Genomic DNA, 17,047 nt, shown 5'->3' with positions numbered 1-17,047 from the left:
ACGGCCCCTGAAGCAGTAGCAGATCATATTGCAGCCATAATGAAGGGCTTGACTATGCACAAAGATAAACACAAAAGAGCACAAAAGTTAACTCTTTACACAGCGAAACACGTTGATGCTGAATGAGCGAGACGAGACTTCCTGGTTAACACTGCATTCAGCACGCAGGAACTTAACTGCGTGCTCTGATTGGTTAGCTTCTCAGTCAGGAGAACTTAACTGCGTGCTCTGATTGGCTAGCTTCTCAGTCATCCGCCAATAGCGTCCCTTGTATGAAATCAACTGGGCAAAGCAACTGAGGAAGCATTTACAGGAAGTAAAAAGACACATTGTCCACAGAACCCGCAAAGCAGCAAAAAATCCGTGTTATATATTTAGTTATGCTTTCATATAAAATCCACGATAGAGTGAAGCTGCGAAAGTCAAAGCGCGATATAGTGAGGAATTACTGTACAGGTTAAAACTTTTTTTTTTTGAAGGCACGTGCCCGGTATACCACACGTTTTGTTCTAGCACACGAGTCGTATACCAAACAAAGGTCGTATACCAAGCAAAATATTTCGCCTCTAAACAGGACGTATACCAAGTTGGACTTATTCCAAAGCAGACGTATACCGAGATACCACTGTATATATATATATATATATATATATATATATATAAAATCTTCATTTGGATCTTGATCTTTGTTTGTCCGCGAATGAATTAGAAGAAAAAGCACTAGATGGCAGTAGAGAGACTGCTAAAACATAGTCATTGCATTAAGAATCTCCTCCAGGCTTATACTACTGAAGACTGTAGTACAGTAATCCCTCGCTATATCGCGCTTCGACTTTCGCGGCTTCACTCTATTGCGGATTTTAAATGTAAGCAAATCTAAATATATATCACAGATTTTTCACTGGATCGCGGATTTCTGCAGACAGTGGGTCTTTTAATTTATGGTACATGCTTCCTCAGTTTGTTTGCCCAGTTAATTTCATACAAGGGACGCTATTGGCGGATGGCTTAGAAGCTACCCAATCAGAGCACATATTACATATTAACTAAAACTCCTCAATAATATAAGATATGCTTCCCGCGCGGTGTTTGATTGTTTGCTTTTCTCTCTCTCTCTCACCCTCTCTGACATTCTCTGTGCCTGACAGAGGGGTGTGAGCAGAGGGGCTTTTGCACAGAGGCTGTTTGCTTAGAAGATACGGACGCTTCTCTAAAAAATGCTGCTTTATCGTGGTGCTTCGGCATACTTAAAAGCCCAAAAGCACGTATTGATTTTTTGATTGTTTGCTTTTCTGTTGTGCGTTTATTTCACCAATAGCACACAACACAGTGCACAAACCACAATTTCCCAGTCCTTTTCCTGTTGTCTTCAGCCACCTCCACTCCTCCTCATAAGCTCCATCCTTTTCCACCCGACTCCGCTTGTATCAACGGGGGATCGACACATGTCTCCCACCCCCTTACCTTTCCCTCCATGGGAAACACTGCGCCGGGTAGCTCGTCTGGGCTTCCGCCCTTCGAAGGATGTCCCAGGCCAAAGAAAACACTCAGGTTGGCCTCGCTCTCCCCAGAGCTCGCTCCGCCGACACACCTTGGACGCATGTCCTCCGGCCACCAATGGGTATCCCGCCCCTTGGCGTCTAGGAGGCAGGTAGATGAAGAATCAGAGTAACATTCTCTGGGCCCCTTACCCCAGGGCCCGTCACCTACCTCCTGTTGCAACCCATAGTGCTGGCCAGCTTGGTGGTGTCGGGCGGCCGACCTTTGAGTCCGCCTGGACCTTCTCTTGCCCATCAGCGCAGTGTCCTTTGGGGCTGCTTGGTGGTTAAGCCTGTGGCTCCCTGCCGTGTGTGCGACCTTCGGCGTGCTGTCACGGGGTCACACCTTCTGCGCGACTGTGCTCTGCACATGCCTTGCGCTGCTGTGCCAGGTCCTTACACAACTTTTTTATGTAGGTCCCAGCCCAAATGGACGGACCGAAATTTTGCTGGCTACGCTGTACCCACAGACACAACACAGTCCCAAGCACACAAGTAACAAAGCACTTTTCTCTTGCTCTTGGCACCACCATTCCTCCCAGGCAACCTTGTAATCCTCCAACCGACTGGCCGCTGAGTGGTGGTTGCTGGCTCCTTTTATAGTTCACCCAGAAGTGCTCCAGGTGCTTGATCATCGAGTTCCAGCTGCACTTCCAGGTGTGATGAATATGCTGCCCACACGGCTCAGGAGTCCCAACACAAATGAAGCACCCAAATCACCACACTCTTCTCCTCCACTCCTCTTAGGGCAGTTTCGTCCACCTCCTCCCAACTCTGGCGCACTGAGTAGTGGCTGCAGGCTCCTCTTATAGCCCACCCAGAAGTGCTGCAGGTGCTCATTGACTTACTTCTGGCTGCACCTCCGGGTGTGGCTGCGTTCCTGCCCAGATGGGCTCATTAAGCCGTGCAGCTCTATGGAGCCCAACCAAGTTGAGCTCTGGTGTTCCATGAAAGTGGCCCTGACGCAACCCAGGGGGGCTGCCACCAAGTGTTCCGGGGGACGTAGCGTGCATCCCATGGCTCCTCCCCAGTGTTGATCCAGTGTTGAAGGGGTGTCCCAGCCGAGCATGGGCCCTGGCCGTCCGCCATAAGGTAAAGCTTCATCCAAAATAAATCTTAAAGCCCCTTCGACTGATTTGATTGAAATTTGGTGATTTTACAGAAAAAAGAAAATTAGCTGACCCATGTTTTTTATTTGTCAATATTTAGCATTAATAATGCTCTAACTAGCAGGTATTGGTGGGAGTTGTGTCCTTTTTGGCTTAGTAATCATGCAGAGAAATAGGGCTTGCAGTTCATGCAAATGAAGGCAGGCACAGAACAGCGACACTAGCCAATGCCATGGACAGATGAGTAAAGAAAGAAAGGAAAATGACCCACTCAACAAAAAGAAACTGGGTGGTATATGTGGAAATTTTTCAGAAATTCTTTAACTGATTTGATTAAAGTTTGGTGATTTTAAAGAAAAAGAAACTGAGCTGACCCATGTTTTTTATTTTCCAAAAATAATGCTGTAATGAGCAGGCTATGCTAATATGCCATTTTGTTTTTTCAGCTCAACACTGAAAACTAATTGTGCAGATAAATAGAGCTGATGGCAAAAGAAGAAGAGAAGGCATCCTGCATAGTAAAAAGAGACTGGGTTATATACTGCATGGAAAATGAGCCATGAACTGGATGATGGAAAGTTAAGATTTGGTTAGCCACCAAGCTATAACTGTTGACTGTGTGCCAGGCACTGTAGCTGTCAGTCACCATATGTGTTGCAAAGCTCAATTAAAACTTCCCATCATCCTCAACAGAAAAAGGCTGAATATTGTATATACTTCACAGTATTATTTATTTTCACCTGTTCTGTTTTGTACAACTCTTACAATCCTATTTTAAACCTCACTTCTTTATTAAAAGTTCTTTGCTTGGTTGTCTACATTTGAGGTGGCCTGAACCCACAAAAAGGTTACTACAATACATTTACAGAGAGAAAACCAAACCCAGTACCATCACTAACCCCTTTAAGCCAAAAGAGTAGTGGTGCTTCTCACAAAGTCCCGGAAATCATTCTAATATACATTCTCATCTGTGGACTCTGAAAACGGACTCCACACTCCTGCCCCCCAGAATACATTTCCGTCTGTGGACTTTAATCTCACTAAATTGTTCAAGAACCCTCCAAAACCTATTATCAGCAGTTGTTTTCTTCCACTTCAAACAGTAGCAAAAACAACCCGTTTATAATAAATGTATATACTGCAAGAAAGGTTAACTGATGACTAATTGAATATAGCATGTATAGCACTGAATGTAGCAGCCTCGAGAAATCTGACATAATCCGTCAACACGTCAGCCATGACTGGTTTCAGCCACCTGCTGATTCTGGAGAGGGTGCCCCTTTCTGAGAGGGTCATACCATTGCATTGTTCAAGCCTGAATTTTTGTGTGTTGTCACATATAACTTCGCAAAGGAACAAGTTATATATCAAAGTTTACAGCAGATTCTGCTGAATAAACCAAGTCAGCATTCGACAAAGCGTTCATAAGATATTTGCCGTAAAACAACTGGTGGGTATGCTAGACTGCCACCAGCGATCTGGCTCCAGCATTTTATAGATGCAAAAGAGACATTTCCAACAATATACAACATGCCCACATTTGAAAAAAGGCAGAGCCAAAGGTTAGAAAAATCAATGAAAAATTATGATTTTGTTTTTGGTGTGTGTATATATATATGTTTGTGTGTATGTGAGACATTATTAATATTTTATATAAATGTTTCATAGTAGTTTATATACATTTTATATTATTTATAATTTGGGCATCCCTGCCTAGAAAGGTTCTGGAGGTGGGAGGGGGACCCATGGTGTCAAATGCTGTGACTATTTATTTCTTTGTGTTATCAACATTAAACTTTTTCACAGATACAGTTGACATGTCTGGGACCACCTCAGAGTTGAAAAACTGACCTGGCATTACTGAAATATAATGTATTTTATAACAACAAATTTGAATAATCACAGTGTCTGCCTATGGTTTTTTTTTTGCTATTTTGGCATCAGTTTTTGAGTAAAAGAATGTTTACATTTTACACAAATGCAAATCCTATCACATTTGTGGAGTTATATGTCAAGTTTTAATGAAAAACATGTCTGTCCTTCCTTTATGTATTATATAATAAGGCTTTATTATAGTGTTCTCCCCTCAAGCAGACATTACTGAAAATGCCCTCAGGGTGTAATAGGTTTTAAGAGGCTATATTCCTCTAAATTTAAACTGCCCATGTAAAAGCAGATGAAGGCTGTAGATATACAACCCTTCTGTTGACATGTGCTCTCTGGATGTCTCCTGTGAAGCAGTGAAGCCTGACTCAGAAATACAGAAAGGTAATTAGTTAAAAATCCACAACCACACAGAAATAGCCAAAACTGGAGCAAGCAGGCTAAAGGTAACAAAGGAATCAGTGTATAGTCAAGAGTCTTGATTCTTACTACTCAATATTGTTTCACTTTTAGCTGTTATTTTCAGTTTAATGATTTAACCCAAATAAGTACATATTGCCTGGTCTTACCATAGTCCCATCACTCCACTCCTAGAGGTATTAATATGCTTTGGAAAACGTGGCTATTGCAATTAGAAAAGGTATCAAAGTTGTGTTCCATCAAATCCATCCATTTGCACTTCACAAGACTGTTCTTTGTTTCATTTGGTGAGATTTGAAGAGAGGCACAGATCAAGTACTTCATGATTTTCAGGTTCTATCATTTGACATAACCTGAGGTCCAAGCTGTGCCATGTTTGCTTGGCAGGCTTAAGCTCATAATAATATTGAATATAGTGATGACAAACAATTAGTAGCAGAGAGACACTTTCACATTGTTAGTTACCTGTGGAGGCTAAAAACATGACGGACAAACTAAATTATCAAGCCTCAGGTTTCTCGTTACATCAGTGGGCTAGCAATAGACTTTTTATTATTTGCTGCTTTTTTCCTTGAGCTTACTAATTTATTTTCACTTTAATCTTAGCTCCATCAAGGTCTTGAATGTCAGGAAATTTATTGCTATGGCAGTGTTTTATTGTAGAGAGTTCGTAAGGGGTGACCCTACTCCCCTTGTTATTATAAAGCCCAAAACCCATGTATTACCTTTTCATATTTGTAGTCATCTGTCCAAAGGCAGGTCACAGCCTCCTGCGTCTCTCTGCTAATGATTATGTTCACACTCAGACTACATCATGGTTGATTGCACTCTTTACTTATTCCTTTGTACTTCACCATCTAGTGTCCAGACAGTAAGAGAGAAAGTACAAAGTAAGATAGGAGCAGGTTCAAACCTTTTTTTAACTCATTATAAATGTAACATTGGTATAGACTATAGCATTCTTAAATAGGCCCAGAACAAAAGTAAAGCGAAAATAGATGTGACAACAGTATGCATATCAGGTCTTTTTGCCAGAAGTCTAGACAACTAAAGTGCTTAGGTATCAGGTGGCTTTTCAATCTTGCATTGCACTACTGGGCTGATAGGTCTTCAATCTGACATGGTCTCTGGATAGATATTAATGGAAAAACAACACAGGTCACTCCTGCCATGTCCTATATTTATGCCAGCCTTGCTCTTTCTTACTGCACCACTTGGACCAATAGAATGTCATAATTTGAGTGTCAATTCTTTTCCTGTTTACTGGCTACTTGTCTTTGTATTAATCCTGGCTAGGCTGTACCCATCAACGTTCCACCTGCGGCTGTGGGCTAGGGTAAAACTTTTCATTTTGCCTTGCTGCCTCCAACTTGTGGTTAATGTGTCCACTTAGACTAGCCCAAGTTCCTCTTTTAGTTCTGGTTCTGAACTGTTATGTTGTGAGCAGAGCAAGCAGGCAGGTTCTTCTTATATATTAACTAACAAGCATTCACACAATCATTGGGAGTGTTTCGCGGGATCACATATGGGGAAACAAAGAAGATTTGTGGAAGATTGAGGCAACAACAACAACATTTATTCATATAGCACATTTTCATACAAAAATATTTAGCTCAAAGTGCTTTACAAAATGAAGAATAGAAAAATAGAATACACAACAAAAAATAAAAATAAGTCAACATTAATTAACATAGAATAAGTAAGGTCCGATGGCCAGGGTGGACAGAAAAAAAAAAAAAAACTTCAGACGGCTGGAGAAAAAAAAAAAATCTGCAGGGATTCCAGAACAAGAGACTGCCCAGTCCCCTCTGGGCTGAGGGGGCAGAGGGGGCAGTGACAGACATATTTACTAACCTCTGTTCCATTCCACCCTTTAGTGGAGGCAAATTACCAGGGAGACTCCTGACATCACTTCCGCTTTGATGTCACTAGCCAGCCTTGCCACTTCTTGTGAAAGGAGAAGCACTTGAGTACTGGAAAGTTGCAAATGTGACTCCAGTCATCAAAAAGGGAGACTAAATGGATCATGGTAATTACAGACCAATAATTACACTTCTGTAGTATGCAAAATATGGAAACTACAATAAGAAATCAATTAGAAAAGTGAATGTATGAAAATAATATACTAAATAACAGCCAGCATGGGTTTGTGAGAGGAAGATCCTGCCAAAACAATCTCTTAGATTGAAATACTTGACAAAAACAAAGCATTTGAATTAATTTACTTAGACTTTCAAAAATTCTTTCATACCACAACAAAGATTAATTCTGAAACTATAAGCTGTAGATATCAGTGGTAACCAAAAAAATTGGATCTCAAGGTGGTTAACTGACAGGAAACAAATAGTTCAGATAAGCAGAAAATGCTTCACGTGGTGAGTGGTCATCAGTGGAGTCCCTCAGAGGTCTATCCCTAGACTGTTACTTTTTCTGATTAAAATAAATGATGTGGATTCCGGTGTACATAGTAAACTTCAGATGATTCTAAAACTGCAGGAATGCCAGACACAGAGGAGGCAGCAAGAATAATTCAAAAAGATGCAGTCAGGCTTCATAACTGGGTGAACACTTGGAAAATGCAGTTTAATGTAGAAAAGTGCAAAGTGCTACAAAGTAGGCAACAGGAATGTCAATTATAAAGGCAAGATGGGATTCACTGTCCTACAGGCAGCAACCTCTGGGAAGGATTTAGGAGATTATGTTGACACATTGTCCAATTTTAAGTTATATAGTAAAACTTTTTGAATCCAAATCAAGGAACATTATACTTAGATTATGTAATGCATTAGTGAGACTGCATCTGGGCTATTGTGTGCAGTTCTGGTCACTACACTACAAGAAAGACATAGCAGCACTTGAGGCTGTATCAAGGAGAGCAACCAGGTGCATCCCAGGACTTCAAGAGATATCGTGGTCTAACAGACTCAGATAATTAACCCTGCTTAGTCTCAAGCAGTGGGGGCCTAATTTGTGTCTTCATAATTCTGAAAGGCACTCATAAAGTAGATCCAAGTGAATTCCATCAGCTTAAGGGTGAAACATGTACTCAAGGACATCAGTGGAAATTAAGGGGAAGTGCATTCAAGACTGAAACCAGGAAGCAGTTATTTACACCAAGAGTTGTGGGAATCTGGGATTTGGAACACACTACTGAGACATGCAGTTGAACCTGAAACTCTGACAACCTTTGAGAAGTATCTGGAGAAGATATTGGGGCAACTTAGCTATTAAATAAGAAAATGTGCTTGATGGAATGAATGGTCTCCTCTCATTTGTCAAACGTATATTGAACCTTGGCTGAATAATGTCAGACTTTTATTTTTATGAAATAAAACCCCACGCCTCTATGTACTTTGATTTTGCACCAAGTTTACTTTTATAGTAATATGTTGAACCCTCTTTAGAAAAATTGATTATGTTTGTAATTAGGATTATTTATTTAGTGTTTAGAGAGATAGTATGATAAATGTCTACACTTTGTTTAGTGTCATTAAGATACAACCTGACAATACTATAACACTTTGGTACTACAGCTGCTTCTCATTAACCATGGCTAGTTTATAAGCCTCTGTTGAAATACCTTACAGTTAAACTGTGATTCCTGAACCTAAAATTCAAATGTAGACACTCTAAAATGCCCCAGTGTCAGTGAATGTTGGTGTTTGCTTAAATTGGCACCACATGAAGGGTTGGTTCCTGCCTTCTACGTGTTGTTCCTGGGATGGGCTACTCCTGTCTGCAATCCTATATTTGGTTTTAATGATTTCAGGACATTCAATGGAATATAAACCATGCACTTCTAACCACCTGAATAAAAGACTGGCTATGGGGGCATCAGTCATCAGTTACAATGCATGTAAAGTAGAAATGCAGCTTGAAAGCAAATATAAAAACAATGCATGTCCAATATTGTTCAAACATCAAGAAAACTCAACTCACATAAACATATGCAAATTCAAGAATGTTTCTCATAATGTAGGCAGAAGTTACAGATTACTTCTAAATGAGATGTTATGAGCTGCAGAATGCAAACTCCAAATCTTAATGTATGATACATTGACTTTGATGAGACTGGTTTTACTTTGAAATATGACTCACTTTTACAGCAACTTCAAACTTGAAATGAATTATGCAGAAATAATCACTATCATTGGAATGCTAAAGCGTATTGAATGAAAATGATCTTAAAACATTCTATCCATGGACACTGAGTTATAAATAAGCTTTAATTTGTTCAGGATGTGTCTGCTTTCATGTTAGGAAAGATGTGCATGAATTTAACCTGCATCTTATTTCTTTTATATTACCGCAGGTTGTTCATAATTAGCCAAAAATGTTAATACACAAGCCTTTTAGCATCTTGAATGAGCCGTATGAGGATTCAAATCGTTTACATGCTGCAATTATCGTGGCTATGCTTTAAAATACTTTTCTATTTTGTCTGTTAAAAAAAAAACTCTTTTTCAAAGCATCACTGGAGCACACTGTGAGCCCAACTGGGACAGAAGCCTGTTGATTGAAAATAAATTACTAGTTAGAGTTTGATTTCCACAAAAGAGGCGTGCATTTAACAAAATAAAATGTTCTGTGCACAATCTTTGTAGCACCTGAGGTTTACTGCCTCCTTGCACTAATTGCATTTCATTATTATGCCATGTGTGGCCAAAAATACTTGAAACATCAAGACAGAAAGGTGGGATAAGAACCTGTCCTTCCAAAACTGAGCAACCCTTTTGTTTACTCTATAGAGCATTTGGTAGAAGGACTTTAAAAGATATGCGCTACCTCCTGAGTAGCAAGTATATCCTGTTTCATCTCATCTTTTTATGGACTTTGCCTTCTTCTTCTTCTGACTCACCTCTATTCTCTAAACTCTGGAGCTATGGCAGGGGAAAACAATTAAACCTTATTCTGAAGTTCCTTATGAAACAAGCTCCAGAATGATTTTCAGTATCAGTTTCCAGTAAACAACTGCAGGGGCACCAGCTCACAATGGTGTTTAAGGGAGCTCCATATTGAGATTTAATATGACCTGGAGCCTGTCCACATCCAGTCAAGTTGTACATGGCCTCATTCTTCAAAAGATTGTATTCCCAGAAGAATCCCCTTTCAGTGAAGGATCCCACAAATAAAAGCTTTAACTGCCTGGGGAGGATCCTGCCTACGCTTTAATACCTGACAACCTACAAGAGCCCTTTACAAGTGGTCTTCCAAATCCTGGATGCACTGCACTTGGCTTCACAAAGGGTTTCTTTAAGTTGAATGTCTTTGTTTCTTTATTTCCTTGAGGTACGAGTTTGTAGTTTTATTTTTGTTGTAATACATTTTTCCTTTCAGCAAGTTTGCTGTTTGTCTTAATTTCCACCCTTATTTCAACATTGGATTAATGCAGATTTTGAAAACATACATATTTTTTTCTGTTCCTTACTTTACTTAGTAAGTGCAGTGCATTGCCATTATAAGTGATTTTAGAAGGATCATTTACATGCCTGTTATGAATCCTGACAGTATTTAACTGCACCGGATGAGGAACAAAATCTCCACGGCTGCTTTTCTGTCTAATCACTGAATTGGCCAGCATATATTTTAAGACTTTTAGACATTTAAGACAATTTTAGATTTGCATATTTAATACTATATATTATGGCTGCTTTTATATTACTATAATACATATTATTCTATATTACTCTTAGCATGAATAAGTTGTGAAATTTATAAAATTATTAAAAAAAAATCATACAACATAGAAGACATTTATGTGGTTTTTTAATACACAGTATGTAATTTGTACAGTGTATATATATATATTTTGGATATATTGACTATATACACTGACCAGCCACAATATAAAAACCACTGACAGGTGAAGTGAGCAACATTTATTATCGCATTACAATGGCACTTATCTAGAGGTGGGATACACTAGACAGCAAGTAAACAGTCAGTGTTTGAAGGTAATGTATTGGAAGCATTAAAATGGGCAAATGCAAGGGTCTGAGGGACTTTCACGAGAGCTAAATTTTAATGGCTTGATATCTGGATCAGAGAGGGTCATAGGCACCAACGCTCATTGATGCACATAGGGAATGAAGGCTAGCCTGTCTGGTCCGATCTCACAGGAACACCACAAAATGGTGAAAAATTGGATGCTGAACAGAAAGGTGTCAGAACACACAGTGCATCTTAACTTGCTGCACATGCAGCTGTTTTGCCACAAACCGATCAGAGTACCTATGTTGGCCCCCTATCCACTGCCAAAAATGCCTACAATGGTCATGTGAGTGTCAGAAAACTGGACTAGGGAGTAAATAAGGTTAGGGTTAGGAAGAAGGTGATCTGGTATGATTAATTTTAGATCATGTGGATGGTCAGATGAGTATGTGTCTCATGTACATATATTGTGACCGCCACTGCAAGGGGATGCAGCCACTCTTAGAAACTCCCTCTTAAACAGTTTTTCAATTGGATACAAACACACTCTTACACTTCCTCTTTGCAGAATCAGCTGTAGGCTTGGCTTCAAACGTTTAAAAGAATGAGCCGTGACCATCCTGAGGTCTCACTCTCCTGTCCTTCTTCCCCCAGACTCCCTCTGCTCTGGTCTCTGCTTCCGAGCCACTGTCCCCATTGAAGAGGAAATTGGCATCCCAGCTGGGGTTTGCTACTGCCTTATACCAAATGCTGTCAGGATAAGCAGAACTCTCCAGTGATCCTGTTAAAAATACATGGATGAAAATACATGTATTTTTATGCTTATACTTCTATAAAGTAACTAAACAAAATGATATGAAATGAAAATAAAAATGTATAAATATAATTTGTTTCAGTATAGTTTACTAGCTTACTCTGTAACAGCTTAAGAAATATTTTTAAGAGAAGAAACAAGCTTCTAGTAATTTAATTTGATGTACTGTACTTTATATTAAATAATTTTGAAAATGAAAAATGACTGACACACATACCACATTGTAATAAATAAACACATTCTCAATGGTGTAAGAAAACCACAGTTGAAAGTAGTTTTTCCTTTATAAATACAATCTATTCTTCGTCTTTCCCTTTCTTTCAGGGCACATTGATGGATTTTTTTTTGCCAGTTCCATTCAGTTTTCTCCCTGGTTAATGGCTTAGCATTCATTTCACACCTGCCATATGGTGTTCTTTATTGTGCAGACAAGCAGTGATTGTATGCCTGTCAGTGTGCTATCTGTTTTTTACCTACAGCTTATAACTCTATAGCATTCATAACCTTGTCAGTGTAACAAAATGATTGCATGCAAGCATGTGGAATGTGTAGTATTGAAATTACTTTGAATAAATACTGAGACCTGAAGAAGTCACTGGCATGTCTCCATGACAATGAAAATAGTTCCTAGACAGGGACGGGCAATTAATTTTCCCATGGGGCCGCATGAAAAACTAGGACTGTTTTGGAGGGCCGGACCAATAGGCTGTACTCAGTTCTGCTCCACATTAATTTTATTTCTTTATAAAAAGCAGTAAATTGTTGGGTTTTGATTAGATGCTAATGTTAAGAGTAGGTGTTACGATGAGGCTATGAACATGTGGAATAGGCATAGTAAAAACACTGACATTACCATTTAATCAACATTAACCAAAACAATTTTGAAAATGTCCCTGTTTTCCACTATTTCAAAGACTAGAATTAAATTAACTTTATACAAAAAAAACTAGTATGTTTTTGTTACAATCTAATTACCTATTGCTATTTTTCAGGGTTTTTTTTTTGTTCACCGAGAGAAATCTAATCTTTCTTGTGCCTGAACAATTGCACTGAAGTCCAGTTGAATGTCTGAGGTGGATATGCAAAGAACAGCTGACAGGAGATCATCACTGAGAGAGGATCTGTATCTGGATTTGTTAAACATCATCACTGAGAGTGTTTATTCACATATGTAGGTAGACCCAAAGAGAAGCAACATCTTCTTAGTGTGACTCCTCATGTGTGGAATGTTCTCACCTTTGGCAGAAGAACAAAAATCCAGCAGGTGATACTGACTTAAAGTGCTCTGCCAGTAGTGTATCAGACTGCAGGTCAATGAGTTTGTGCTGAACGTCACTGGGTGCACAATGCAAGTGAAGGGAGAAGAAAGGATATGCATTTCACTCTTAACTGTTTTGAAGTCTTCAAATTGTCTTGAAAACTCACCATGCAGTACTCCTAATATGGATGAGTACCTACAGAGGTGATCATCCGATGATGTGGTCTCTTTCGGTGTTAGCATGTGGTTGAGAATGTAGCCATCCAAATGGCTTGAAAGAAAATGCAGTTTTCTCATGAAAGCCTTCAGCAGGCTGTACATTTCATGTGCAAAGAGGCGCTTGCCTTGCAGTTTGACCAATCACATCAATAGAAAATGCAAGATTTGCCAACCAGTCAGCATCTGAGAGGACTGGGATGTCCTTGCCTTACTTCTCACAAAACTCTAGAATTTCTTCTCTCAGATCCCATACTCTTTTAAGCACTTAGCCCAGGGTAAGCCGTCTGACAACTGTGAGGTTGTCCATGTCACCATGTTCAGTTTTATTTTTCTCCAAAAGTGCAACAAAATGTCTGTGATTCAATGCTTTTGTCCTGATGAAGATAACTATTTTAGTTACAACATCAATAACAATGTTTATTTTTAGCACTCACTTACACAACACCTCCTAATGTATATAAACAATGCAAAAATACTGATTTCTGTTCTGGGTTAATTTCAGTCACTTTATTTTGTCCAAGCATGCATTTACTTCCATGAACAAATCACTCTCTGTCATCGTATCTGTCATTGACCGCATTTCTGGCAGCACCTCCGGAATCTCAAAGTCTTTTGTTATTGCATGTACAAAGAAGAGTAACTGGACATTACAGGTCTCCCTGAGAGACAAGGAGAAACGTTCAAAATTGTCCACTTAATTTTGTAGCTGAAGGTCCAGATATCCCACAATGTCCTTGATCTTTCTAATTACAGTTCACCTGGAGAGGGGCACATTCTGAAATTCTTCTTTTTCTCGGGCCATATTAGCATTGTAGAGTCCCCATCCCCATCAGAGAGTTTATCAAATATTTTTTTACATCCTCTTTGCTCAATCAGCTGCTGGCTTGCTGCTGCTGTGCCGCATGATCTGCATCTCACGCAGTGCTTCAAACATTTAAAAGCATGTGCAGCAGGTGTCTTTGTCATCTACTCTTTGTCTTTTATTACCGGCCCGGACGTGGTTAAATCTCTTGGCACAAAGTCTCGTCTCGCGGAATCTGAGCTCTTGATATTTTTCAATTAATTTAAAAAAGGAATAAGAATCTGAAACCTAACAACATCACATTAAAGTTCGATAAATTCTGAAAAGAATGATATCAAACATATATATGTATGTTTTATTTAAGCCCGATTTAAAGCGTGACAAAAAACGTGACATACAATCGTTGCATTTTTAGGCTTAGGATTTTATATATATATATGTATATAGAGAGAGAGAGTATATATATATATATATATATACACTGTATATATAGCTATCATAATAATTCTTAACAGAGTTTTCACAGAAGCAAATGAATGCCTTTGTAAATATAAACAATCAATTAATTTAAATAAAAAGAACATAAAGTAAAAGAAGAAAACACTGTAATACAAATCCTACATAAAAGTAAACCTACCAGACCTGAATTAATTAAACTCTGTGGAGACTTAAGCCAGTTGGCCAATTTGGACCTCCTCCAACAATCTAAAACAAACCTCCTCAAAATTTCCACGTTGTGTCTCCAAAACTTCTGGGGCCATGTGTGAAATAAATGAGCAAATCCAAATCAGGTCTGCCTTTGAAAATGATACTTATCTACTATTTACCCATACTCCATAGCTTGGAAAAGATCCCATTTCCAAGGTTAAAATGAGGTGTAGAACTGAAATAAAATAAGTTTTTTAATGGTGCATTTGCCTTTCTCATTTGGACAATTAGCAGCAAACCAATTAACATGTGTAAATCTTAACTATATAAAATGATCTTCTCCCATGACCATTTATACATATGCATGGAGGCGTTTCCTGCTTTATGTCTTTACTTACTTAATGTTTCTTAATTTAGTGTGGAGTATATGCTTTTCTTTTACCGCTAATATATGTTGCAGTAATTAAATTCTCTGAAGGGATCTACACCGCTCATTCTAAATTAATACTGGATCCATTTTGGAACAGACATTTATGTCTTCAGTTAAACTTCTTTTAACCTCACTCCTTTTTTAATGTGACAGCTAGTTTTTTTTCTATATCGAATCAATGGCTGTTTTTTTTTTATTATTTATTTCATATATTCTCTTTAATGGTTAGCACCAGTGAGATATATATCTGCAGAATATACAGTACAGGCCAAAAGTTTGGACACACTTTCTCATTTAATGTGTTTTCTTTATTTTCATGACCATTTACAGCACTCCATCACTCTCCTTCTTGGTCAAATAGCCCTTACACAGCCTGGAGATGTGTTTGGGGTCCTTGTCCTGTTGAAAAATAAATGATTGTCCAACTAACCTGACTTCTGCACAACACAACTGCTGGTCCCAACCCCAGTGATAAAACAAGAATAACCCTGATAAGGCTCACCTGTGAAGTGAAAACCATTTCAGGGGACTACCTGTTGAAGCTCATCGAGAGAATGCCAAGAGTGTGCAAAGCAGTAATCAGAGCAAAGGGTGGCTATTTTGAAGAAACTAGAATATAAAACATGTTTTCAGTTATTTCACCTTTTTTTGTTAAGTACATAACTCCACATGTGTTCATTCATAGTTTTGATGCCTTCAGTGAGAATCTACCAATGTAAATGGTCATGAAAATAAAGAAAACACATTGAATGAGGAGGTGTGTCCAAACTTTTGGCATGTACTGTACATACTGTATCTAAGCACTACCTGTGTAGTGCCTGCACCTTCCAAATTCTCCATACATTGTTAAGAACTAGGAAACCTGTTTGGTCTTTTAATTTTTTTTTTTAGTTTTGGATTTTTCTTGTTTTGTTTTTATACATGAGTATGAATTTGCTGTTTGAGGAAGATTTATTTAATTTTTGCGTAAGTGCCTCACATCACTATGTTAGATGCTGCAATCAGCAGATGATGAGTTGCAAGTGAATTTTTCCTGGTTGATAGGACCTTCTCCCTGACTTGTGTCACAAAAACTTGCTATAAACTATTGTGCAGCACCAGAGCCCCTTTGTCCAATATATAGAATTGTTTACAAAAATGTGCAGTTAGTTAGTACCAATTATTATATTTTGGTCTTCAGCTTAGCTCTTCTGTCTCGACTCTCTCCACCTTGGTGTTTTAGAACTAGAAAAGTAGAATAATAGAAAATAACTCTTCATCATTCTTGACCGACTGCAATTACAGTTAAACTTCTGGCTTGAAAAGTAGCTCACAGCCCTTAGAAAAAGTTTCATTCTGTTTTCAATTTTATTTTCAATGTTTGGGAAACATGCATGTCCTGTTTTGCAGCTTTAAACATCATAGTAGTCGCTCCCAAATATTGCCAAAAGATTATATGGTGAGGTATTTCATTGTACATGTCATTCTTGAAAGCTTTTGTTGTTTTGAACTTGTTTAAGAACAATACAAATTTATTATATTTCATCTAATTTATTTCTTATGTGAAGAATGTTACAGGTCATATCACCACTGCCATCGTATCCATGATGTATACAAAACTTCAGGTTTAAATACGACTGCAACTCTGGTTGAGATTATCATTCAGTTGGATAAAACTCAAACCTTAAGCACAGTTAGCTGCTGGGTTCATTTTTTTTTTTTTTTTTCTTTATTTGACTTTGATTTTGTTTTTCCCCAATGCTCTGAATTTCTGGTCTCTTTGTTTTGACCTTTGCCTGGCACTGATTATGATCTCAGTTCTCATTATTATATCCTGTTTGTTGTTGTCACTCAGAATAACCCCTGGAAAACCTGGTTTTAGGAAAAGACGGGGTGGGAAAAGACTTGGGGGCCCTCTGAGCTGCTGAGCTTTTGCACTACTTTGTGTTTTTTTGACCGGCATAACACATGTCCAAGTGAGGTTTTCATGTGTGTTCTGGTTTTACTCCCATTGA

This window comes from Polypterus senegalus, chromosome 5 (genome assembly GCF_016835505.1).
Source record: "Polypterus senegalus isolate Bchr_013 chromosome 5, ASM1683550v1, whole genome shotgun sequence".
In the NCBI taxonomy this organism is placed as follows: domain Eukaryota; kingdom Metazoa; phylum Chordata; class Cladistia; order Polypteriformes; family Polypteridae; genus Polypterus; species Polypterus senegalus.
Note: the sequence above shows the minus strand (reverse complement) of the source record.